At 44.5% G+C, this 27,941-nt stretch overlaps 1 protein-coding gene and 1 long non-coding RNA gene across 4 annotated transcripts in view; one reads left to right on the top strand and one right to left on the bottom strand.

Moving 5' to 3' along the window:
• LOC144769168 (extracellular calcium-sensing receptor-like) overlaps nt 1-27,941 on the top strand; it is a 313,553-nt gene that overhangs the window by 44,995 nt on the left and 240,617 nt on the right. The gene's annotated exons all lie outside the window — the stretch shown is intronic.
• Nucleotides 4,997-27,924, bottom strand: LOC144766881 (uncharacterized). 3 transcript variants are annotated; one of them, XR_013597964.1, is made up of 3 exons: nt 27,890-27,924; nt 9,905-9,964; nt 4,997-5,849 (listed from the first exon to the last, which is right to left on the bottom strand). It is a non-coding gene; the product is annotated as an uncharacterized LOC144766881 (long non-coding RNA). The 3 variants fall into 3 exon arrangements; XR_013597965.1 differs by lacking the exon at nt 27,890-27,924 and adding an exon at nt 27,487-27,561; XR_013597966.1 differs by lacking the exon at nt 27,890-27,924 and adding an exon at nt 27,491-27,526.

The raw sequence follows: 27,941 nt of genomic DNA on the forward strand, positions 1-27,941 counted from the left end.
AATATAGTGTCATTTTTATCTGGATAACATCAAAAATGGATTCCTTTTGGGGTACAAAATGAAAATTAGTGTGTCTTCTGGGGTAAAAAAAATGAAATTAGGATGTCTTTAGGGGCATAAATGAAAATTAGGGTATCTTTTGGGTCAAACATTTAAATGAGGGTGCCTTTTGGGGTAAACAAATATAATTGGGGTGTCTTTTGGGGTCAAAAAATGAAAATTAGGGTGTTTTTTGGGGTCAAAAAATGAGATTAGAGTGTCTTCTGGCCTCAGATGTGACATGTAAGGTGGTTTTGGGGGTCTGAGATGAATCTCAGGGATCAGGGGTTGTTATGTGTTACAAGTGTTCCTTTTAGGGTTGCACTCACTGTAGTGGGAACTGTAATTTACAATGCTACCCTATCCAACTCTTTCTCCACTGTTGCAATAGGAGACCTCTCAGCATGCATTGTATTGGAATGCAATGTTATGGTATGCATTGCAACCAAAGACATTTATTTGGTATACTACTGGTCTGCCTGCTGCACATGGCTGCAGAGCATCTGGCATTGAGAAATGATGTCGGGCACTGGACAGCTGGGAGGTGAAAAAAACCTGAAAAGACACTGCAGGGGGCATGGATGTGGGTGTGTGTATGTGTGAGTGTGGTTTGGCATCACAGTACAAAAGGAAAATTTCAACAAGGCTTTGTCCTGCGTATGCTGTGCTCCTGCTCCTCTGAGTCTGCCTCAAGGAACAGGAAGCAGCCAGCCAGGTACCCTCACCAAAATGAATCACAGGGACGCAATGTGGCATTGCGATTGCTCATGTATGCAGGGACAATGCTTTCAGACAGGGGTTTGAGGGGTGGGTATGTTCTCCATGCATGGTGTAATGCTTCTTGCATTGCAAACAGGGAAGTGCACATGACTGTTTCGGGCGGACTGAGAGGTCCAAAGAAACAGTCTTTGTGCACTTTAGTGGGCATACCACTGAGCCCTGGGCCCACTTGTGAGTAGAGCAGTCCCAATCACCCTCTCACCCAGTAAAGGAAAAAAAGCATGATTACCTCGAAAAGTGAACTTAATGGTATTTGTTTCACCGTCTTGTACTGCTCAAAATCATTGGCCCAGTGCTCCAACACCATAGTGGATTATCCGCCACTGGGGGTCCTTCACCCACAGGTGCTATCCCTGCACCCACTAAATCCTGGACATCCTCCGGTACACATTACACCTTCCACTCACTTGTACATTGACACGGTGGTGATATCTGATGTACTCTCTCAACGTCTGTGACTCAGCCAGCATAATCCCCAGCCAGGTGGGCTTACATGAGCCTGGGTACAGTATTCACTGCCAAGACAGCTGGGTAATCACACAATGAAGGTGATGCAACACCCATCCCTTAGGCGTGTAGTTTCAGAGCTTGTGCAACATAAGTTGGCATCATCTCAGGGTCCTCACCTCCACAGCGTATGGCCAGTGACCCATCCTCTGGCCTCTGATGCAGATATGCTTTGGCCACTATTGACAATATCCTTCGTACAGCCCAGGGTCCTGTTGAGGCATGGTATGCAGTGTATACCTCCCTACATAGTTACGCAGGAGGACATGTACCCTTCACAGCTACTAGGGCGACCAGGGTCTCTTCTCACACAAGTCTGCAACATGCCCCCATATGAACTAGCTGACTGCACCACCAGGTAAGGGTGATCACCAAATGCCTCAATGCCTACCACCACAGACCATCAACTACACTGCACCTTGGCATCACAGTTTGGCTCACAAATGGCGGGTCACCGATGCCACCCTGAGCCGGGTACTCATTGGTGCTTACATTGGGTTTGTTTGCCATTGTGTGGCAGGAGTGCCCAATGATAAGTGATGCACACTGGTATTGCTCAGCAAAGCTCTTGCACTCAGTATTGTAGCCCAGATTTCCTTTTTCCCTGGTTTTCTGGATGGTCATCATGACTTTTGGCGGGCTTAGGGGAGTTGTTGATCTGTGGTGTACCGGGGCCCTTCTGCATTATAAATATTTTTATTATCATAGTTCTCGTTGAAGGTTGACTCATAGACTTGTTTTCACTGTTGATGCCATGAAAATAACGCTAACTAATTTGATTTCCTTTGCCGCTAATGTGCCTTTTATCAGTCATTGCTTGCGAACGTCTGTAATTACTAACGTTTTTAAAGCAGTGTTTCTGGCAGTCATCATTGCAGCCAACTGCAAATCTCACCATGTCACAACGTATAGTAATAACATTACTACCAGTGCATTCTTTGTGGACAATAGGCCGGCAAACAGAAAACTTCCGCTAACTAGTGTTGGTGGTAGTTTGAGTGAGTACTTGTACATACGGGCCATAATGCCTCCAAAATGTGCATGGAAACATATCTTTAAGTTGGTAGTATGTTGTGCTTGAAAGGAGGCCAACACACTGATATCACACACTCATTTATAATTGCCATTGCATTGTTGCCAAAAAACTGCATCTACCACTAAGAGCAACATTTCCAATGCAGTGTATATCCACAGGTCAGTAACAATGAATACCAATGACCAGCACGACTACTGTAACATTAAGTGGTGCAATGTCCATGCAAGTGGGCATGAGTCTTGAACATCAGTCTGCATCAGGACATTGATTGCTTGATTGTGACACAGAGATCAGCTTTGATAACCCACATGTGAATGCTCTTACTAAACCTCACTACAATTGAAAAAGCCAACACAAACACCACATATTTCCACCTTATTTTTAAGAGGATGCACCTTCCACCTCACAACAGGTGGATGACACCAATCTTATTGAGGACATGGACAACACCCTGCCCTCAATTGATACTGACACACTGGAGGACCTCATTACTACAATAAGGTCACCTACAGCACCTCCTGAGAGTGACAACAGTGTGTTAACTGCTCCACCTGAAACCAAACCAACAACAATAACAGAATCTACCACAACAAATATAAGCCCGGACTTGGAGAACACACAGGCACACAGTGGCACCAGGGATGTTGCTAAGCACCTTCAAAATATCGATGACACCATGAGATACATGCAGCAAAAGCAAGACCTGTACATGGCAACTATGACTGCCTTTCATGGGGAATTGCTGACTGTTGTTAAAAATCAGCAAGTAATGTTGAATGCCCTAATGGCAAACTTCATGTCACCTGAATACGTGTTCCTTCGCACCTCCAATGCCACTGCTGGTGGTAGCAGTGATATAACACGCCTGCAGCTACAGAACCAACAAAGGCCCAGTCCGACAACTCTGAGGAGGAGGAGGAATCAGCAACACAGTTCAGGAGGAAGACTGGTCACTAAATTGACACAAAGTCACAAGTGTTGTATAACAACAGAAACAAATTGCCTTTGGTGAGAAAAATGTCCAACAGACAATATCATTTGAAAAACGGTAACACCTGTGCCACGCATCTTTTTTTTTCCTCACTCACTGAAGTAGAATATATTGTGACAACAGCAATGTATTCATCAAAGAGCAAAATACAAATAAAATCTCTTTGTTTCAAGACACACAAACATGTCAACATGAGTGCTGCTTCACTACTTGTGTGTCAAGAGTATTGTGCCCTTGTTTCATGTTTGTACCATTCCACAATATCACTGGGTATAATGTTTGTTGTACAATTCGGACACAAGTGAGAGAGTGTGTAAGTACTTGATCAAAGTCTGTTTAGTATGACAATGTAAATGTGAAAATACATGTTGTCATGGAGATTTAAGGGGCAGATTTACATGAATTTAATGCAGTGCAGCACAACAAGCCCTTTGTCTGTCCCATACTGGGTAACTTTCTGAGCACAGGAATGTCACATATATCCAATCAAATGTGGCATTCCTGTCCTCTCCCCTGCACTGGTGCTGAAACAGATGCCATGCACCTGTGCACGCACCTTGCACCATGGGGCAAGGATGCCTGTTTCATGGGGAGATTATTTGTTGTGAATGAAGGGGCACCTTCCTGCACAGAAACGGTCACAACAGGCGTTTTCCAAAATCAATGCATGCTGTAGACTGCAGAACACATTCAAAGTTTAAAAAACATGGAGAAATGAAAAGCTTGCTCCTCATTGCGCCTGTCTATGCGACCCCTAGTGGGGTGTAGCATACTGACGCATTGCCAGGTTTATGATTCCTCTTAAAGCTGGAAATGTGTCTAGATCCATGGGTGTGAGGTGTCAACACCCACAGCAACACACATGGAACGCCCCTTTCACAAATAAAGCTATGTGTAAAGTGGCTGTAGTTACAAGGACATGAAATGCCAGGCAGGGGGGCTATTCGTGTCCTTGTAAATATGGGACAGAGAAACGCGCTGCCAGTGTATATACATCTGCACATAAAACATTAATGATGTAGTGTCAAAATAATGAACTTGTACAGCCCACTACATTATACATACCAGCAAACAATATGTGGTCGAAGTTTGACCAGGGCACTTCATACACCAGCCGAGCCACTCAACTCCTTCTGTATACAGACATTGGGCAGTCCAGTCATATGAATTAGCCACTCGTAACACAAGGACTACTGGTCCATTTGTAATAGCTATGAAAAAAATGAGAGAGATAATGGCTGATGTGTATGTTCTGTACATCTGTGTAAGAGACAACCCATATTTCACTTACATATCGCAACATCATACATAGATGACACAGATGTGTGATAGATACACATGCAGAGGTTGTCCAAAGACTCGGGATTTGAATACGACCCATATGTATGTGAAGACCCAAGAGTGGGTACCTCAAAAAGTTGAAGCACAGGTGTTGGATTAACATGTACAAATATTCATATATGGAGCCCCAACCTGCTAGAATTAACAAATATGATACACTCAAACAGTAATCTGTGTTCACAATCCATGTGCCCAATTACTCACACATACAACCTTCTAAATGCTGACCTTCAAAGATTATTGTCAACGTTTGTAAAATAACATTATTTTAATAACAATAAAATGTGAAACTTATATCTGCAATCATCTAAAACAATCTTACTAAAATATCTAATAAACTAATTTAAAATCTTAAAACCTATCTATACTACCTATGCCTAACCTACCTAAATTAACTTAACTTATCCTAAGATAAACAAGAATCACGTGAGAGCACTAAACATCATCCCCCAGCCCTTAACACAACAATGCACAATAGACATACACATACTTATCCTTAACATAAACTAAGTAGAACTGTATAAAAAAAATTGGGATTTTTTTTTTTTAAAACACGTACACACATATTAAAGGACCCACCCACCCCTAAATATTATACAAATACTCTATGAATAAAAAAAGGAATAAAGTTATTAATAAGAACACTTAACTAACCTAACTAAACTAACTAAGAGTACCTATAATAACAATGCTAACTCTACAACACAATTAATCCTTATTATAAAACAATACACAATATATGACAATATGTACAAGCAGCCCATCAGATCAAGCAAATGAGAAGGTTCACACACTGCTTCATTTTGACCATTTTGTCCGACATCTTAGCCATCTGTTGCTCAAGTCCATCCATTTTTTTTTTTAAATCCACATCTTGGCTAGACATTCAATGTCCGCAACACTGTCCTGACGTAGAGGGGGATGTATTGACAGCTCCTGGTGCTGAGGTCGAGGCTTTAGATGGTCCAGGATGCTAGCCTGAAAGCTTGCCATTCTTCCCATTCTTGGCTGGGGCGTTGGTATTCCAGGTATTAGCTGCCTTCTGCTTGTCATACAGGCGAGAGTTCCAGCTAAACCCCTTCGCTACTTCACCAATGTCTGAGTATCGGTTCTTCCGTATGCGGAAAAGCCTTTCCTCTTCCGCACTCATGTTATCTGTATGAAAAGAAGGACACATGTTAGTCAATATGTACATGACTGACAAATGTAGTTAGGAAATGCATGCTATCGTGTGCGATGATTCTAACATTAGAGCCAATCATCCGGTCACTGCTTGGCCCACACAACCAATACAATACCACTCAGTTGGTTCATCACATACTGTGCAGTCTGCTGAATGTCATGATTCTATGAAAATAATTTTCACACTTAAAAACTAATCAATTTATGAAGACCCAGAGAAATGAGAAACCAGTTAACATACATCATGGCCTTTGATGATTTCCACAAAAAATTACATTATCTGGCTCCCCATGTGGTATGAGCTATTTTTCAATACATAAAATATCATAAAAGCATATATAATGTTTTTAGAAGATAAAAATGTTAACACGATTGTACAACAGTTTAAAATATACAAGCATCATACTATCCCAAAAATTTACAAGATAAGATCCATTCATTTCAGAAAGACAACAGAAGTACAAAAGACAACTAAGGCAATTCACAAGGTTGAACATTTTAACAAAAGCGTGGCAGCAATTAGGATGAACGTATGGCAATACGGACCCAGACTCTATACTCATAACATGGCAGAACTAGTAAGACATGCTGGCTTTTTAGTCAAGATCTTATTCCTTATCAGTCACGCACAGTCTAGAAACTTGGCCACCCCGCAAATCAATGTCAATGAAGTTATATCTGTGCACAGAATGCATAGTGCAGTGCGATGATTCATTGGGCCAATCAATTGGCAGACAGGTTTAAGCCACTTAGCTCTAGCCAATCTGTAGGCCCGACAGGCAAACAGAAGGTGCGCAGTTGACTCGTTATGATAAGCGTAACATGGGCAGGGTGTAGGTGTCAAATTTAGCCCTTTCCAGGGAGCGGTCACACTATTGGTGGGGAGAGTCCCTAAACTCAGCTTCACATACAATGCCCTGTCCTTAGGATACTGTATAAAGTCCATGTAGGGTTCCAGTCTAGAGATGAATTTGTGTTCAAAGAACCCCTCAGTAAGTTTCCCTAGTTTGGGGTTCAAGATCTCATGTGTCTGGACCCAGTCCCAATACATCCGCTTCAAAGCCTGCTTTGTGAGGGGGACCTGACTCGTCCAGGCCTCCCTGAGGCCTATATCTGATAGGAGCTGGCGGTGGTCAGTTATCCACTTAATCCTGCCCCTCATATCAGCTGCTATTAGTTCATCAAGGGCTATTGCATAGTTGGACAATTCAGCGGTCCTTCTTATGCGTGCCCAGAAAAGGAGGGGGCACAATCGTGCAATATCCTTGATGGAGCGCCTTCCCATATCATACAGTAGAGGTTTCAAGGGGGTTGAGACAGGGAGGGAAATAAGATCTCTCATGAACTTATTTTCAGATTTGGCAAGCTCTCCAACATTCTCCAAGCCCCAAAGTTCAGACCCATAAAGGGCCAAAGGCAGTGATTTGCCGTTATAGACTGCAAGCGCAGGGGCTACTGGCCTACTCCTAGATAGATGTTGCTCTCTAATGATGGCCCCAGAGACCCGCTTATGGCACAGCCGCATCTTGGCTAGATGGGAACTCCACCTCATGTTATGAGAGACGCGGATTCCCAGATAGTCGAAGGACTCAACAGTGTCTAGGGGCAGTCATTCAGGGTAATGCCATTTCTAAAACGTTTTGATGGGTTGATGCTCATGAGTTTTGTTTTAGCCGTATTAATTATCAACCCCCGAGAGCTGCAAAATTTAGCAAACTCGATCAAAAGTTTCTGGAGTCCCCCCGGTGATTTGGAGATCAGAAGAGTATCATCGGCGAACAAGAGGGTTGGTGTTTTCTCCCCCGCCAACAGGGGAGCGTCGGCTGGATCTTGTCTTAAAAAATCAACCTGCCCATTGATGTATATAGAGAACAGGGTGGGAGCCAGCACGCATCCCTGGCGGACCCCCCTGTTCCCCGCGATCCTCTCTTGTCAATTGGCCCTGGGAACCCCAGCTGATTTTTGCATATTTGTTATTGTGCAGACGTTGTATAATGTCTAGAACCAAGGGGGGATGCCTAGTTGGCACCCCATGTACAAATCATGCAGTCATGTGACCCTTAATTTTCAACAACAGCTGAGATCAGACGGTGTCACGGTGTGTCGTGGATGAAGATCATCTTTTCTAGACATCTATGCCACTTGACCGTTCATTTCACACATCCACAGCGTATTGCACTGTAGTAGCAATTTCCATTTTTGGAAACAGATATGTGGTTGGTGTCTCAACAATGATGAACCTCAGAATTGATGACACTACTCATGTTGCCTGGCATGCAGCATGCCATGTAGTACTAGCAGGGTGAACTACACCTGAGCTTATTTATCAAGCATACATGCACCTACCTTAAAAAAGTTGACTCTTGGTTTTGTGTACATCATTCAATCTATGACACACAAAACATAGCTACAGTTTGATTACAGCTACTTAGTCCTCACAATAATGGACCATGGATTCATTACAGCATCATAAATTAAGTCTTACGGAGTCATGATTGTGAGGGCAATTTTGGAGTACAAGATGTGCCACACTTCTGTGATGACAAAAATATTGTTCTTGACACAGCCCTAGGATTACCCCATCCAAATACATAAGGCAGACTGCCATTCCTATAGCTCATTTGCATACAAATGAGTATGGTCTATGGATGTAGTTTGAGAGTGGGTCATTGATTAGGTATTCCTAGTAGTATATATCAGACATTTGAGTCATGGATGACAAATAACAGTCAGATAACTAAACTTGTTCACACATAAAATGTTAAAATCGTGAAGAGACATATGACAATGACGAGCAGTGAGCATGGCCAGTTGTGCTTGGTTGTTTTCTGTGTTATTACATTGACTCTATGTGAAAAAGCATTGCAAACCATGTACTTCCCTAGACCAGCTGATTCCGACCTTACACCCACACTGCAACCCAGGAACACCATCCTGTCCAACGATTGGGCACAACACCACTACCCACATGTAGTGAGGACTGTGTTAAGCAAAAAAATGGTCACACAAGTAACCAAAATGATATCATCTATAGAGAACAAAGAAACCCTGGCCAAGAGGGCACATGGATGGACAGTGCTGAAAGACTACAACGCTCTGAAGCCGCAAGAATATCTAAAAATGGGCCTAACCCCGATGACAAAAAACACATTTTTAAACCTGCGCCTCGGGATCATGCCAATACTACCCCACTTGGCACCTTGGAAAAGGGAAGGCTCAGAAAATCGTTGCCGACTCTACAGAGCAGGAAAAGAGGACCTAATACACATTATTTGTTTCTGCCCAAACCTCATGGACACAAGGCGCTCCTTACTTTGAGTTTTTGGGAACCAAAAGGGCATAACTAGTTGTAGGAAGGCTGTGATGCTGTGTTTTTTATCCCAAAGAGACTCAGTTAAATTGCAGATTAACAAAATGCTTTGATATAGCGGCTAAAAGACTCACGAAACAGCCGCATGGCTCACCTAAAGCATCTGCCAAGCCACTACTATGCTAGACCGCATGAGTACTTTGACCCTACAATTTTTAACGGTCTTTACCTAAATGTAATCGAGACTTTTATGATCTTACAGAGTGTGACCACCCTCTTTTTACTAAATGTAAATAAGGCTTTTCTTATAAATGTAACTTTTTTAACATTGTGAGTTTTTATTAACTGTACATTCACAACCCACATGTAGTGAGGACTGTGTTAAGCATGCCTTCTTCCCCAAACATCAGCCATCTGATGCTGCAGTCTCCACTTGGCTTCTGCTACTCTAGTCTAAGTGGAAATGGGAACTCCATTTTGCATTGTGGTTCAAGGGGAGGCCTGTCTGACAAGTTCATGGCTTTTAATACGTCCACATATGCCTCCACACAGTACAACATTCACAATGTGTTTCAGCATGGTCTTTGAGCTTTGATATAGTTCAACAAGTTGAAACTGCAGCTAGATGTAGTGGTCATACTATAGTTGCCCACATACAGATTCAAGGTTCCAACCTTGCACATCACCAACATCACAATCAATGATGAATGATACTCACTGGTAGCTTTGGGGTCATCAAATTTGCCAACCTTCCCCTCTGTATATGGCTGTGGTAGACCTGAGAAACATGAACAGATGTACAATCATGTTGGTATTCCAGACATATGTACATTCTATACAAAATAAAAGTTAGCGTGACACATGCATGTAATTACAAGACCATGTAACTCCTTTCACATTAAGTACAGCAATGTAGTGCCACCCACACCTGGACATTGTAAATGCTGGATCAATTCCACATCAAAGTTCACTGTACGTTTGTCTGGTCCCAATAATTGGTCTGTGCATGCACATGTATACACAGTTTTTTGATGTGATAACTCACAATAGTTCTTTGACTCTCTACATGCTTGCAACATGTTAAACTCTATCTGCACATCTGTAACCCCTTCCCAATTTGATGCATGTCCACACAGCAGGCATGCACAGCATATGCTCAACAGTCAAACCCCTCTGCAGCTGTCAATAACCCAAACACAACCAGTGCCAGAGGTCATGGATCTCCCAAATCCCTCAGCTATGACTCAGCAAATGTCCATGCACTGTACCAGTGAAAACATTGAGAAATGCAACCTGTACACACAGAGCAACAATCATGGACAGTAATCCTGACTACACTGCCCCCAGACCTTCACCACCATCTGCACACACACAATCTATGTACACACCAAACTGCACCAACTCATGATCCCAGAATTGCATCCTCCTGAAAGTGTCCTCCCTGCACAGATTAGCCATGGAAATCTGGCATATCATCAACACCCTGGCACCAGATGTTGTGTTACTCACAGTAATAAGGGAAAACGCCACCTGTGCCAACAGCATTGCCAACTGCATCACCGAATGATATAAAAATATGAGGAAGGGCCTGCAACAACCGCCCTGTATGAGACCTTTCCATTGCACTTAAGAACTACCTCCGAATCACAAACTCAAGCTCAAGTAAAAGCCCACTCAATACCAAACACCTATGTTATGTTATAATATATTTATAACGCGCACGGATACTCTGGAGTGTCTCGGCGCGGGCACCAGTATAAAGGAGACTGAAGGCGTAGAACACGGCTAGGTGTTTAGTTAAAGAGCAGTGTTTTTAACTGTTTCTTGAACAGCCTAAGATATTGGGTATTTTGTAGTTTGTAGGGCAGAGCATTCCAGGCTTTGGCTGCCTTAAAAGAGAGGGAGCTCCCCCCATCCTAGCAAGGCAGAAGCGTGGTATAACGGCAAAGCATTGCCCTGCGGAACGAAGATGTCCATGAGGCACATAGAAATAAAATTGTCGGGCGGCGCGCGACGCGGCGATCAAGATGGCCGCAGCCTGAGCAGCTCTGCGCTGTGGAGCAGCGCTCGATTCCGAAGGTCCTGTTTTTTCGGCAGCGTTTTGGCCCCGAAACGGCGGTTTTCAATGTTGGAAGGTACCCGCCACAACAGGGTATGATTTCCGATCTATTTGCAAGGCTCCTTCCTTAATTTGGGACCGAAATGTTCTCCTCCCGGTTCCGGACGCCATTTTTTTTTTCTCCCATCGCAGCATTTATTTTTCTATGCTGCTTTGACCTGGTCTCCTGTTTTTAATGTAGTGGTCCTGATGGAATTGCTGCTTTAATTGGACCTCAAAGTTGCCCCACTTGTGACACTTTGGACATCCTTGTTTTCTGGGTCCCTCCCCATTCACCTCAGGGTTCAAATGATGTCGCAGTCTTCTTTATGGTAGATATGCCTTACTAGTACTGCTGTTCATGCTCTGGTCTCTTTTGGGGGGATTTTTTCACTGCTGGCGTACTTTATTCTTCGTTTTGGCACTTTAAGATTCCTTCTACTACGGTGGCTGCCTCAGTGATTTGTTTGCCTTCTGTTTGCCTACTGGTGGTTTCTTCAAGGCTATAATTACCTCCGTTATAGCTACTTTTCTCTGCCTACCTGGTGATTGGTGCCCTTGTCTCTGCAATGGAACCCCCGAATACCTCAAAGGCTCATGGCAACGTCTCTGTTTCACGCAAAGATGCTGCAGCCAATGCTAAATGCCTTAAAAAAGACCCCCCATCTCCCTCGAAGTCCCCACTTCCAGTTACGTTGGAGGATATTATGGAAGAATTGCGTCTCATACGCCCCTTCATGACGGATACTACTACAACTCTCCAGAGACTTGACGAGAAATGGTCCAGTCTAGATTCGAGGTTGTCTGAAGTGGAACAAAAGGTTAGCAATGCTCAGGACGTCGTATCCAGGGTTGATATTCTTATCAAGGAGGTCGACCTGCTCAAAAGGACCACCGAGGATTTGGAAAACCGAAATAGGCGTAATAATCTACGCATTTATGGTATTTCGGAAGGTTCGGAAGGGTCAGACAATATCCAGTTCCTGAAGACCCAGGTCCTTCCTATTACTGGTCATCCCAAGCACCTGGAAGACAATATTCAACGGGCACATCAAAATTCTTCTTCATCTGCAAAGCCCAGAGGCATCATAGTTTATTTCCTTCTTTACTCAGATCTCATGGCTATCCTTCATGCTGCCAAACAGCATAAGCAGCTTCTTTGGTCTGGTCATAAACTTTTTATCACGCAAGATGTCTCCAAACCAACGGCAGCTCGACGTACAGAGTTTTTGGAATTGCGACCAGCCCTTCGATCAATGAATGCCCAATATGGCCTCATTCATCCCTGTTTTTTCAAAGTGACTTAAAAGGACAGATCTTTCAGCTTCGACGATCCTGCTGACCTTCGTAAATTTATCCACACTCACAAGGAAGAATCCATGGACTTTAGTAAACCCTGATCTTTATGTTTCCGAGTCTGTTTGTTAATGCTGTTCTATATATTTTTCTTTGTTACGTTGATGTCTTCATCCCATTCTTGTACCCTTCTTGTTACAGGTTCCTCTTATGTAGTCCTTGTTGATTGATTCCTCTCTGTGCCGCTCCAAATCATGTACTGTGCCCTTCGTTACGCTGCCCACCCCTCCTATCCATTTGGTAAGTTTCCTTCTTTTGTCTTAAATGGTTACTTGTGGTTTTTATTACCTCTCGGTTTTACTCCTTTATTATCGTTTTATATGTAACCATATTCGTTTTCTCTTTCTTCTGCTCATGCGGCTGTCTTGTTCTCGCTGCTCCCCCTCCCTATTCATTGTCCTTATTTTGCTTGTTTTTCATGGCTAAAGTCCCTCGGCTTTTTGTCATCTTCTCTCTCTTATTTCATTTTCGGGAGGTGTCTCCTCCCTTACTTCTCTTTCTTTCCCTCCCTATCTCTCCCTCTTTCCTCCTTCACTCTCTAACCTCTCTATTGCCTTTCTCTTTTTCTATGTCCTGGTTTGTAACTCCCTCTGCTTTCCTTTCCTTTTTCTTACTGTTTTACCTCTCTCCTTTTCCTTTTTGACTCTTTTCTTGCTACTCCTTATAGCGGTATTGCATTGTCTCTCTACTTTTTCCCTGTTTTTAAATTCTAGGTGATCTCTCTATTTCCTCGTCCATTTCACCAAGATGTGTTCTATCTTTTTCTCTTCTCCTAGTCACCTTCCTCTATTTCACCTCACCTTTTTTTCCTAACTGTTATATGCTTTTTCTCTTCTCCCCTCCTCCTCTCCTCCTATGAGAGGTTTTCGACTCACTTCTTGGAATGTTAAGGGTCTCCGAAACCCTATTAAGAAGCAACGCATTTTGTCTCATCTCGCTCGTTTGCAATGTCAAATTGCTTTTTTACAAGAAACGCATTGCTCTTCACAGGAACTATCCTTGTTGCGCAGGCAATGGGTTGGAGAAGCATTGCTCTCCAGCTGTTAACCACAAAAATTGTGTTGTTATTTTATTTCACAAATCTTTGTCTGTTCAAATACAAAATGAAATTGTTGATTACAATGGCAGGTGGTTGATTCTAGATAGCTTTGTTAATGATGTTCACCTCTCTCTTTGCAATGTATATGGCCCTAATGGTGTTGACCCATCCTCCTGGAACGAGTTTTCCTCCCTCCTAATGTGAGTGATGATCTGATTGTTTGGGGGGATTGCAACCAATTGATGGATCCTTTTTTGGATCGCAAATCTCAAGCAAGATATGTCCCTAACAAAATGCAAAAGTTCTTCTTCAAATCCATTTCATCTAGAGGTTTAATTGATTCATGGAGAACATCCCATCCTGACTCTTTAGAATTTTCTTTTTTTCTCCAGTGCACGCCTCCCATTCCCGAATTGATTACATTTTTCTTTCACATCATGCTTTCCAATTCATGACCAACTCCGAAATAGGTTCCATCCTCATCTCTGATCACGCACCTATTATTTTAGACATGGATTATCCTTCTCCCACTCCCACATCTCGTCGATGGCGTTTCAAAAATTCACTACTTCTTGACCCCATTTTCACTGTCCACTTTTCACAATTCGTGGATGAATTCTTCTGCACTAACTTACACACATCTTCTGACTTCCACTTTATTTGGGATGCTTTCAAAGCTGCTGCTCGTGGATGATTTTGTGTCCCTGAAGAAAAAGGCTCTTACTCAGGCATCCTCTTTCCTTAAACAAATCAAGGACCTTGAACACCTGTATTTCACTACTAACTCCCCTGATTCACTAACTTCCTTGATTAAAGCTAAGATGCTATTTAATAGACACTCTTGGGACTCCGCTTCTAATCAGCTTCTCAAATTTAACTCCAAGATGTATGGTGGTCGTAACAAGGCTGGTAAAGCACTAGCTAATAACCTTAAAATCAAGAAGCAGAAATCTAAGATTGTTGTAATTAAAGATCCTCAGGGATCTCCCCACTCCTCGGATGCTAAAATTCTTGACTGCTTTGTTCAATACTACTCTTCCCTTTATACGCCGGAATCCAATCCTTCTCCTGAACAAATAGACTCATTCTTTAGCTCCATCCCTAAACCCTCTGACTCCCAGGTTGATCTTTCTCCCCTTGATATTCCAATTTCAGAAAAAGAAATTATCACTGCGCTTTCTCTTCTCCCCAAGGATAAAACACCCGGTCCGGAATGATTTTCGCTATTATTTTTTCTCCATTTTAAGACGGTTCTGGTTCCTCACTTGCTCCACTTAATTACTCACTTCCTTGATACAGGCGAGTCTAGAGGCTCCTTTTCGCAGGCAATGCTCTGTCTTCTTCCCAAAAAAGATAAGGATCCCTCCCTTTGCAAGAATTACAGACCTATTTCCCTTATTAACACTGATTGTAAAATCTATGCAAAATTCTGGCCCTTCGCATTAACTCGGTTATCCCCAATTTGGTCAATGTTTATCAATATGGGTTTGTAAAAGGTAGGTCCATAACGGACAATTCCAGAACTCTTCTTAATATAATTCTCCTTGCTGCCAAAATGGATTCTCTTGTCGCTGCTATTACCTTGGATGCCGAGAAAGCATTTGATCGAGTTAATTGGGATTTTATGTTTAGAGCGCTTAGTTGGCACGGTTTTAGCCCCACTATTCTCAAATACATACAACTACTTTATTCTGACTCAAAAACCTCTATCTGGGTAAATGGTGCCCAATCTACCTACTTTTTTCTCCATAGAGGAACCAGACAGGGTTGTCCATTATCCCCTCTTCCTTTTATTTTGGCGTTAGAGCCCTTCCTTGAGAAAATTAGGCGGTCCCCTTCTTATTCTGGTTTTATTTGTAAGGATGTTGAAATTAAGTTTACTGCCTACGCTGATGATATTTTGCTCTACATCTCAAATCCCACAGACGCTCTTCCTGCTTTCTTTTCTTTACTAGATGATTATTCTTTAGTTTCTGGCTATAAATTAAACATAGATAAATCGGAAGTCCTTCCCCTCAATAGGTTTTGTCTTCCTTATATGTTCGAGGGTTCGGGTTTTGAGTGGAATCCCCGATTCATTAAGTGTTTGGGTGTCCTGTACGCCAATACCATTACTGAAACCATCAAAATTAACCATTCCGATATTCTTAAAAAACTTTCCTCTCTTATAGAACGCTGGACTCCACTTTTTCTCTCATGGTGGGGGCGCTTATCCACTATTAAAATGATGCTACTTCCCATTGTTAATTTTTATCTTTCTATGCTTCCTGTCTCCCTTCCCCATTACTTTTTTAAATCTATCAATAGCCTCTTTTCGAAATTTTTATGGAAAAACGTAAAGCTAGGGTCTCACTTCTCCGTCTTCAACAACCTAAGAACCAGGGTGGTGTCAATTTTCCCAATATCTCACGCTTCCACTCCGCCTTTACCCTTAAACAAATCAGGCCTTTTCTCGCAGACTCGTCTTCTTCACTTGCACCGGCTTGGAGCTCTTTGGAATTAGCACAACTTACTCCTTTCTCATTCCTTACTGCTACCAGGTTATCCCAACCTCCTCAAAAGTTTATCTCTCCCATTTTCAAGCACTCTGAAGCCTTAACGCTTCTACTTTTCCGTTCCTTCTCCTCCCCTTCTGATTTTCACTTTGTTACTCCGTTATGGTATAACAAATCTCTTAAGCTTCACAATCGAGCGCACTTTTGGAAGGAATGGATTGATAAAGGAATTCTCACTTACAAGCATCTAATAACCGGCGATTTCTTAACAACTTTCCATGATCTTCGTGACTCCTTTGGTATTTCCAACAAATACTCTTCTCAATACACATTGCTCGCCCCTGTACTGTCCTCTGTTATTTTGCGAGATACTCCAACTTCCTCTGAGTTCCCTCTCATTCCCCCTCCACCTGACTTCCACATCCCCTCATACATTTATAAATTACTTTCTCAATCTCCTATTGATAGGCCCAAGTCTAAATTGGAACTCGTGTGGGAATCAGATCTAGGCCAAACCTTCCCCACACACATTTGGGACTCCATTTGGTCTAAAATTCATACAGTTTCCCTCTCAGCTAGCACCACACAGACATTTTACTTCTTCTATAATCGGCTTTACTATACTCCTACTGACTTGTTTAAATTTAAACTATTAGATTCCAAAAAGTGCTGGTCTTGCTCCTGTGATAATAGTGACTTTTTACACATGTTTTTCTTTTGCCCTCAGGTTAAATCACTTTGGTTCAAGGTTTGGTCCACACTCAATAATATTCTATCAACTGATGTTCCATTTGATATTGTTTATATTTTCCTGGGTGGGCTGGCTTCCATTTGGAACGTTCAATGTCATGTTCGTAAATTCATTGATCTTTTTATTGCAATTTCATTTAAAATTGTTACCACTAATTGGAAGGACACTATGAAAATTATCTACAATGCTTGGTGGATTCTGTTATGCCATCACCGCAGACTTGACCGCGCATATGCTACATCAGTTTCTTTATTAATTAACAGAGATTTATTGTGGTCTCCCTTAACTGAATATCTATCTAGACATGATCCCTGACCACCCAATACTTCCTTTTCTTGCCACTCCGATCTCACTTAAGTTTTGTTCATGAGATGATGTATTCTTTGTAGCCTTCTCCCCTCTTTCTTTTCCCCCCTTTTCTCCCTTCTTTCTTTCTCTCTCTCCCCTCCCAAAATGAAAAAAAGTCATAAAAGCATTGTTCATTGGTATATGGTTCACCCCTTTTCGGGGTTCGTTTTCAATTTGCATTTTTGCTTACTGTTTGCCGGGTGCAGAGAACTGCAGACAGCGGACCACACCGACAACTCGCAGGACCCGCTCCGCGGGTGCCGCTTCGAATCCAGCGTCAGTGGTAGCATAATCTCACCTCACCTGGGCGTGCAGGAGCCGCGGACTGTGGGGCGCTCCTCAACCATCGTGTGGGCTGTGACAGGTGCAAGCAGGGACTCACTATCCCAGGAGTCCCTGCCAGACTCATACCTCCTGGTCCCGCCTTTGCTGCCAGCCCCGCCCACAGGACGCCAAGAGGTTTAAACCACCCTGCCTCCCCTACCTTGTGGGACACTTTTACTTACTGTTTGCCGGGTGCAGAGAACTGCGGACAGCGGGCGACACCGACAACTCGCAGCACCCGGTCCGCGGGTGCCGCTTCGAATCCAGCGTCAGTGAGAGCGTAATCTCACCTCACCTGGGCGTGCAGGAGCCGCGGACTGTGGGGCGCTCGTCAACCATAGTGTGGGCTGTGACAGGTGCAAGCAGGGACTCACTATCCCAGGAGTCCCTGCCAGACTCATACCTCCTGAACCCGCCTTTGCTGCCAGCCCCGCCCACAGGACGCCGAGAGCTCTACATCCTGGACCGAGTCTTCCGCTGTGCGGGAGCGTCCCGAGAGAAGCCCGGGACAAGGGCGAGACCGTCCAGGGCCGTCATAGGCCGAAGGAGGCCGGGCAGACCCACCCCCCTAACCTCCTGTCATTAACCCTGGGATATATTTGTACACAACTCACCCCCCAAACTGTACTTTTTGTCTTTGGGGTATTGGCCCCTTCCCTACCAGTTATATTCCCATGCCAATGACAACCAGGTCAGGGAAACTTGGGAGGGTGGGGGCTGGCTGTGTAACTGGAACGATGGATCAGTTCATTACCCAAGCATATTCTGTGCTAGAAAAGGAAATTGCCATTACGGAACGCCGTCTTTCACTTAACCTTCACCAACATAAGCGTTCCTCCCTAGGCCCATTAGCCCTAGCAGTTTCCCCTCCTAATGTAATAGTGCACGCAGACGGTGTTTCGTCGAACCAAACTCAAAACAACGTGGGTGCCATCAGGGCAAGTTTGGATAGACTAAATGGGCTAGTGCCCACCAGGCCAGCCCTCCGCACCTCTCTTGAAATACCAGTGGCCACCTTAGAAACCATTGTGCAGTCAGTTAATTTGAACTTATCTAAGGGTCACCCAGGTAATCAGTCATCAGCGGCAGTAGCGGGCTTGAGACCGCCTCCCGTTAAAAGGAAGAGAGTCACAAGCTGCAAAAAAGGGGGGCGTATTCACTTGGCCAAAAAGCTCAAATCTAAAGCTATTTTGGACATAGTGAATTCTCGGAGGGAGGAGAGAAAGAAAGCAATGGTATTGACACCAAATCTAATTGCAGGAAGTGCCCAGCTCACGAACCCGACCCAATTAGAGCATGCCTGCACAACACAGGATCAGATCGGTAGTCTCGAGCCTATCTCTGTCTTAGGCTTTCAACCCCCGAGCCCACTTGTAGCCCAAATCAAGAAATTGGTAAAATATTTGATTCTCCCAGTGCTGAAGAGGGTGAAGTCTGTGGCTGAGAGGCTGGATAGATTTGAGCAGGTTACCCTGGACAACTTCTTCTCTCTTAAGTCCCTAATTAAATGACATGCTAAGAGTTCCCAGGTAGCCCATGAGCAAAGTAGAAACTCGGACACGGGCCAGGACATAGCTACAGTGCGGGCATCAGTATTCCCTGATGTAACTCTGCCAGCTAAGACAGGGATGCCAGGAGCTGTTTTAGCTGGACCTCTCACTAGCGTTCAGGCGGCTAGTACTAAGTCTCCCAATGCGATTGTGCAATATCCAACTAGCCCCCCCACAGTGTATTAAGGAAAACCACTCACCAGAGGACACCAAGGCAGAATAACATCCCCAAACGGTTCACCGAGGGTAGTAACAACTGTAATCCTGTGGCGAATCCCCAACGTCCCCTTCTAGAATCCAATGGTGCCCCAAGACTCCCTACGATTGATCTCCCGCCAGCTTGTCAGCCTTATGTTGCGGTGCTAATTGGAGTTCCGCGGCTGAAGGGAGAAAATTCGGAATCTCACCAGGAGCTCAAAAACAAAACCATGCACTGGCTAAGGGAGAACAGACCGCTACCAAGTGAGTTGGATGGCCAGATTCTCCATGCCAGAAGGGTGGGGTGGGTGGGTAATAGGTATAGGTTCTGCCAGGGGGACTGTATTGTTGTGAATTTTAAAGATGTCAGGGTTGCACAGTTCATCTGCAACTGGCAGGCCGAGGGCAGTTGGTCAGGTATGGGCGCAGTTGATCTAAGCTACTTCTATACCAGTGCTGTAGGACAACAGAATGTCCCCTACCTACCCCGGGGTAGAGAACAGAATATCTTTCGTCCCAGTAGTTACGTTTCCTTTCGGGACTACCCTCCAAGCATAGGTTTTCGAAGCTTCGGGAGGGGTTGTAGCTATTGACGGGGTGTGCATAACCACAACATGGGCCTATCTTTGAGTCTATTACTAGCACCTGAGTTTAGTCAGTCGGGTGAGGTCAGTGCACTCTCTGGTCCCCTGCCCAACCCCTGTAGTGGGCCTGACCCCATATCCCCTAGCTCTGGGCTGAAGACAACTTATGCCACATGCTTCACACAAAAGGACAATGGTAGGGATGTAGGTGAGGGAATTCTTGCGGTGTCTTCACAGCGGGCTGGTACCCTGGTGGACAAGCCCGTTGTGGTACCAGCTGTGACGGATCCAGTTCTTAGGATTCTCAGCTGGAACTTCGCAGGTATTTCCCAGAATCTGGCCTTACCCGACTGGAATACCTTGGTGGAGGCTCACTCCATCTGTATTTCCCAAGAGACCTTGCTACAAGGTTGGCTATGGTACATATCATATACCAGCAGTTTCCTCAGTCTTCGGGAAAGGTCGCCCTTCAGGTGGTCTTCTTATTTGGGTGGATATATCGTTGGGGTGTCAAATTGTGCAGAGTGCAACAAATTCCCCTGACTTACTAAAAATCACTGTCAGGGGGCCCCAGAGAGGACTAACTTTAGACATCTTCAACATCTATGCCAGGGGTACCAAGGGGGGATCTTTGTCCCCCATGGTCGCAATCCTTGAGGGCTTACTCGAACAGTGTCCCACTAGCTCGTATGTACTTGTTGCGGAGGATTTTAATTGCACCTATGACTCCCTTGCCTCGAATGACATCCTGGACATTGACGATGAGGACTCCAGAAGGGGAATTCCTCCCATATCAATTGACCCGATAAGGAGGTGGTCACAACGGGCTATACAGTTAAACTCTCTGTCACTTGAATTTGGGTTGAGGGCGGCAAACGGCCGAACTACATCGGATATAAAGGGAGCCCACACTTTCAACAGGGTGAATCGCACCGCCAGGATAGACTATATCCTACTTGATCTCAAGCTTTGGAGATTTATGGACGACATGGAAGTTTTTCCATCAGTAGACAGTGACCATAACCCGTTAGCCCTGGCCCTACACCATCTGTGGCCAGGGGTGTCTGGCTTGACCTCGCCCACCAAAACAGCTACCGTTAGGGAAGCCCGTCCCTCAAATTGAGGGAGAAGGCTAAAATGGTGTAAGGTTGCACTAGATGAGGGGAAACTCCAAGTCATAGGGGCACTCTTGGGGACGGCACAGGCCAGATTAGACGCCTCCTCCTTGACAAAAAACTAAGTGACTGCTCTTTTTTGTGAGACTGTCAAGGAACTAGGCAATCTGTTCGTAGTCCCAACTAGGGATCCGACCGTGGCGGAGAGTAAAAGAAGCAAGAATACCCCGGGCTGGTTTACTAAAAAATGCGGGGGAAGAAATCTGTGTTAATAGCTGCTGTTAAAAGCAACTCCCCCGCTAGGACTAGGGTTGCGAGAAAAGACTACAAACAGACTATCAATGAGGCAAAGAAAGAATGGGAAGACTGGTTCTGGTCTGACCTTAAGGCAGCCAGTGCATGGAGAGTTTCCAGAGTATTCTGGAACTTAGTGAGGACCAGGGATAGGCCAGATAACACCCTCATTACGTGTAACATCCCGGGCCAATGCTGGTTTAACCACTTTTCCTCCCTATACACATTTACTAGGGAAGATAGCCAGGTGCAGCCTGTCTCATTCCATCCCTACCAACCATCCAGGGGACTCAACAGGGCACCCTTTCACTCTAAAGGAAGTTGAGAATGTTATAAGATCCTTGGTGCCTCTTAAAGCAGCTGGGCCTGATGGGATCCCGGGTGACTTGCTACGTGCTAACCGGCTTGAGTGGGGGCGAATAATTACATCATTACTCAACGCTGTTAACAATGGCGCGCCAGTCCCTGATTCATGGAAGGGGGCGGAGGTCATCCCTATCTTTAAGAAGGGCTGTCGGGACGACCCCGCCAACTATCGCCCGATAAGCCTTATTGACTGTTCACAGAAGGTCGCAGGGAAAGTGGTTTTGGGGAGGGTACTTCAATGGGTGGATGAAAATAACATCTTATCCGACTATCAAGCCGGATTTAGATCAGGCACAGGGACCATTGAGCAGGCTTTTAGAATGATGCTCCTTTACTGGAAGGTGGTGGTGCTGGGCAAAGACAGTCTCTATCTAGCATTTATAGATTTGAAGACTGCCTTTGACCTAGTACCCCGGGAGGGGTTGGGGGGGGTATTGACTGAAATGGGGTTGCCCCCGTATATTTTGTCCCTGTTGGTGAGGTTACATTCTAATAATTATGTCCAGGTGCGGTGGGGCACGCAGGGGCAAAAAAACGATAGGATTCCAGTGAATAGGGGTATCCTCCAGGGATGTGTGCTCGCTCCCACTCTTTTTTCGCTTTCTGTGAATGGAGTGGTTGACCACCTTCTAAAAATCCCATCTGATGCACCTTCCCTGGCGGGCAAGCGCATACCAACTCTCCTATTCGCTGATGACTCCCTCCTTATCTTCAAATCCCCTGTGGGCTTGCAGAGTCTCTTGGATGGTTTTAATACGTTTTGCACACAAAGGGGCCTGACAATCAATATAGGAAAAACTAAGTCTCTGGTGCTGAACCCACCCAAGCGATTAGGTCGCCCCCCATCATTAAACTCTGTCCCCCTCGAGAGGGTCTCGGAGTTTGACTATTTAGGCTTTCGCCTCACTGATTCTATGCAGTGGAACGCACATATTCAAAAAATGCTTATCAGCCACAAGAGAATAGTAGGGTCCCTCCTTAAAGAGCAGCGCTCTTCTATAACCAAACCAATTGCTCCGGTTGTTGAAATTTATAAAGCCAGAGGGGTGAGTGCGGCCTTGTATGGGGAAGAACTCTGGGGCACATGTAATACGGTGTTGTTAGCCAATTCAGAGAATACATTTCTGAAGGATCTTATGGTTCTTACAATGAGTACTCCTTCCTTACCGTTGCTTCTAGACATAGGGTGTCGTTCGATCAAAGATCAGGCCCAATTTCGCCCATTGGTTCTTAGGGCACGGCTGTGGCGTGTCCCTGAATTGGCCTCCTACGCAGAAGGTCTTTCGGAGGTTATGTCGATGCATGGATGGTCACAAATTAAGTGGTTAAAAGATGTCAAATTCTTACTATGTGAGCTGGGCTTCGGAGATGCTTGGGAATCTACAACTGCTCCCCCGAAGGCCACTCTCAAAAAATTGTATTGGAACTGGATAACCGATAGTAAGAATTCTAACTCGAAGCAAGGTAGAACTACTACCGAGTTTCTGAGGCTCAAGGACGTGCCCGTCTATGAACAATACCTTGACATCATTACCAATCCAACTGACCGGGCGCTGTATTTTAAATTTAGAGTGGGCACCCTTCCAGTAAATGAACTGACTGCGCGCTGGAAAGCATTGCCTCAGACCTCACCTTATTGCCCAGTTTGCACGTCACGAGTCGAGTCTGTTGCTCACCTGATGTTCGAATGCCCGGCATATGCTGTGCCAGGACATTGCTGGTTGAAACCAATCTGCAGTGATCTAGGCACTCGGCACCATATTGTGGCCCTACGTATTATGAAGTCGGATACCCGGACTCTGTTTTTATGTGGTGTATCTAAATTTTTAGGATGGGCATGGTCCATCCGAACCAAAAGGCTTTTGTTATCTATTTAAAAGGCTGTTCTTAAATTAATTTTAACACTTGTTTTTATCGAGACTCATTGTTCTAACAGGGTATTGTAAAAAAATTCATTTTTAATTGTGTTGTAACTTGCTATAAGATATGTTTTAATCGAATAAAGCCTTCAACAACAACAACAATTTGCATTACTATTCTCGGTTTTCTTTTACCTATTTGACATTGTTTGCATATGTAATGATGTTTTACGTTGCATTGTTTCTACTCAATAAAGCTTTTTAAACTAAAAAAAAGAAATAAAATTGTCTTCTTAGGTAGGTGGGCGCCTCATTTATATAAGGCACCATGGGCAAGTGTGAGTGCCTTGAACAGAACAGGCTGTCTCACTGGGAGCCCATGCAGATCCCGAAAATGTTATTTCATGCTGGTTCTACCAAAAATGCCCAACAGCGCTCTTGCCGCTGCATTCTGGATGGTCTGTAACTTTTTTAACTCATAGCTGGGAAGGCCAATGTATAAAGCATTGACGTAGGTTGAGCGCGATAGAATAAGGGGGCAGGTCATCATTTCTTTTGCTGATCTGGGCAATAATGGCAGGAATTTCCTGAGTGATTTCAGTGTGCCAAAACACACATCAGCCAATTTCTTTATCTGTGGTGCGAAACGGAGGTCCTCGTCGAACCAGACCCCCAGATTCTTCACTGGGCTCACCATGGACTTCGGCACTGGGTAACCCTTAGGCCAGAAGTAATCCCTAAAATGCGGCGGGAAAGACCCATAGAGGAGGATCTCATGCTTGTCCTCGTTACATTTAAGTTGAGCTCCTGCCAGTCATTTAAAAACTGCTGCAAGACAGTTTTTGGCTGAAACAGGGGACAGATCGTTATCCTTCCACGTGAAGAGGAGCTGGGTATCATCTACATAAGCTACGATCTTTGCATCCAGCTCCTCCGCCAAATGGATGAGAGGCGTAACATATACATTAAAAAGGAGGGGCTCAGGGTTGAGCTATGGGGGACTCCGGTGCTGAAGAAAACGGAGGCAGCCATACCTGCTGTGTCCTATTCTCTAGGAAGGATTTGATCCAATCCCATGCCCCACCAGAAATTCCAATATTGGAGAGACGGGCCAGAAGTTGGCAATTTGGCACCATATCGAAGGTGGCAGAGAGGTCCAATAATATCAGGGCCGCTCTGCCGCCTGAATCTAGGCATTCCCTAATATCCTCTGACATCTCAACCAGGGTAGTCTCTGTGCTGTATGTGGCCCTAAATCCCGACTGGGCTGGGTGGAGGGCACCAGAAATCTCCACGAACTGTGAGAGTTTTTTATGTACTGCCTTCTCACATACCTTAGCCACAACCTGGAGAAGTGAGATGGCTAGTACAGTAGGGTTTAAGGAAGGCTTTTTTAGCAAGGGGAGTAGATTGGCCTGTTTCCACTCAGATGGAACCGTGGCTGTTTGAAGCGAAAAATTTATGATATTGTTCAATTCAGGGTTAACCACTTCCACTACTGCTGCTAAATGCCTAGCTACGCATGGATCAGCTGGTGAACCTGATTTGAGGGATTTAAGGATGTCCAATGTATCTAGCAGAGAAATACGAGTAAAGGCTGACAAGGAGGTGCCAGCTGTATTCAGGTCCGAGAAAATCGACGAGGGATGATCCACTCGCACTTGACTGATGGGCCCGAAGCTGTCCTGGATTGTTTGAATCTTATCAGTAAAGAACCCGGACAGTTCCTCGTACCAAGAATCAGAAGCAGGGGTTGCAATTCGTTCCGCACAAGGCTTCAGGAATCTCTGGCCAATGCTAAAAAATTATTTTGAGTTAATTTTTGACTAAGCGATACGCTCTGCGTAGAAATTGCCTTTGGCTATTTTGATGGCAGCATAGTAATCTTTCTGAGATTTCCTAACTACTGTTTTTGCCAGTGGGCAGTAGGTTTGTCTCCAACTGAACTCTAGTTTTTTACATGGCTGTTTTAGCTTTTTTAGCTCATCTGAGAACCATGGTTTGGATGGAGTGTTTCTTGCTCTCCTATTCCCCAGAGGTAGTGAAAGATGTTCTGCAGCCTGTGAGAGCCAGATGTTAAAAACCCCAGAGGCAACAGTCAAGTCTTTAGAAGCGGATCGGCGGCTGTCTAACATGATTTTGCCGAGGTCGGCTGGCTCTATTCATTGAGGATAACTATCGTTAGGTGACCTCATGGTCTGATAGGAAGTCTGTATGGACCAACAGAAGTGAATTAAAAAATGGTCATACCAGGAAACAGGAAGTGTATCTTGGACAACTAAAGGAAAGTTGGAACATACAGCATCAAGGATGTGCCCCCCTCTATGAGATGGTGAGTTTACCCATTGGGCCAAATGAGCCAGATTCAACAAGTCCCTAAATTCTGTAGTGTCGGTGGTCTCCGCACAGTCTAAATGGATATTTAAATCCCCCAAGAGTAGGACATTCGTATATTGCAGAGCTCTGGGCACGATGGTTTATCTAGGACCTTAAAAAAGGCGCCCGGGGACGATAGATCAGGATGGCCCCCAACGTGCAATGAGGGGATAGGGTGAGGGGGCAGTCCAGGGCTTCGCCCTCACCAATCGTCATGGGGCTCTGCCTGCATAAACGCCCAGGTTTCTCTGAGCACTACCGCAACTCCACCACATCTGCCTATTTTGCTGTCTACCCTTGCTATTTTATACCCCACAGGAATAGCCAGGGCAATGGTTTGTGTTGCAGATTCATTAAGTTAAGATGAGTACTGAACTCATCCAGTTGCACACTGTGCATTTGGTGTTGATCCTACACCTTAGATATTTGAATTTTTACACAATTTCAAACTTTGTTAAACAGTTATTTATTTTCATAATCTGTTTCTTTGATTAGTTCAACACAAATTTCATCTTACATTCAATTTACTTATTCAAAAATCCTGTAATCACAATACTTCATTCAATAGCATTTCATCAATATTTTAACAGTTCATCAAAAATCAGCTGTTTTCGCTCCTGGCCCAATGCATTTCGGTACCCTTTTGGTACCTTCATCAGGGGCTGATCTAGAAAGTAAAAGGAATAGTGTGAGTGTTCTGTTGTTTTATGGATGTTAGGGGAGTGGTGTTGAAAATAATGATAACTCATACCTGCTTGATGTTTATGTTGTGTCAGCTGCAAAGTAATCACGATTCATTAAGCCATGTCTCTGATATGAATGAAATATCTGACAGAGTGTTAGATAAAAGCTCAAAGATGTCAAGAGCATGTTTCACCATGGACTGGGCATTAATAAGGGCGGCTCGTATACACTGGGAGTTCTGTGTGGCCATAGGAATGTTGTTGTTGAAGATGGTGGAGCAGCAGTCCTTTCTGAACTGGAAAATGCGCTGCTGTAATGTGCTATGAATATGGTCCAAGACCATCCATTGCTGCCTACACTCACCCATGTGGAACCCACTAGTCATAATTTCTGCCCAGCTGTAAGTCAGGCGATCGTTTGACAACTCTGACAGAACACGAGCAGCAAAACTGGCGCTGGCCCCTTCCGGAACGCTGACGGGCGCAGACGGGCGTGCATTAGGCGCGCCTTCGGCGCGCCAGCAGCGTGCCCGCGCAGCATGCATCCTTTATGTAAAAATGCCCCGACAACTAGAGCACGTGCTCAGCAAGATGGCGGCCTAGTTTGTCCACCGGGTTCCCCGTGATGCGTGGTGTGTGGAGGAGAGTGATCACTTGATTCCCGTTAAGAAAGGCCAGTTATAGTAGCAGAGTATGAAAGCGAAAGCATTCGCTTTCCGATTGTGAAAAAAACACTGTTAGCAGCAGAGTTGGGTTTTAGAAATGAACATTCGTTTTTATATATTTAAAAATCTGTAATAGCAGCAAGTACGTTTTTTAAAATTAAAATTAATATAGCAACACAACCAAAGGAATGTCTCTCACACACAAGCCAAGCCGAGTCAGGCAGCGTACTAAAACCACCTAGCTCCTTCTAGCGCTGGCGTCCGCGCAGCGTGCATCCTTTATGTAAAAAGGCCCCGACAACTAGAGCGCGCACTCAGAAAGATGGTGGCCTAATTTGTCCACCGGGATTCCCCGTGATGCGTGGTGTATGGTGCATGGAGGAGAGTGATTACTTGATTCCGGTTAAGAAAGGCCAGTTATAGCAGCAGAGTATGAAAGCAAAAGCGTTCGTTTTCCAATTGTGAAAAAAACACTGTCAGCAGCAGATTCCGTTTTTAGAAATGAACATTAATTTTTATATATTTAAAAATCTGTGATAGCAGCAAGTACTTTTTTTAAATTCAAATTAAAATAGCAGCACAATCAAAGAAATGTCTCTCACACACAAGCCAAGCCGAGTCAGGCAGCGTACTAACACTCCCTCGCTCCATCTA

Source organism: Lissotriton helveticus, chromosome 7 (genome assembly GCF_964261635.1).
Source record: "Lissotriton helveticus chromosome 7, aLisHel1.1, whole genome shotgun sequence".
Classification (NCBI taxonomy): Eukaryota; Metazoa; Chordata; class Amphibia; order Caudata; family Salamandridae; genus Lissotriton; species Lissotriton helveticus.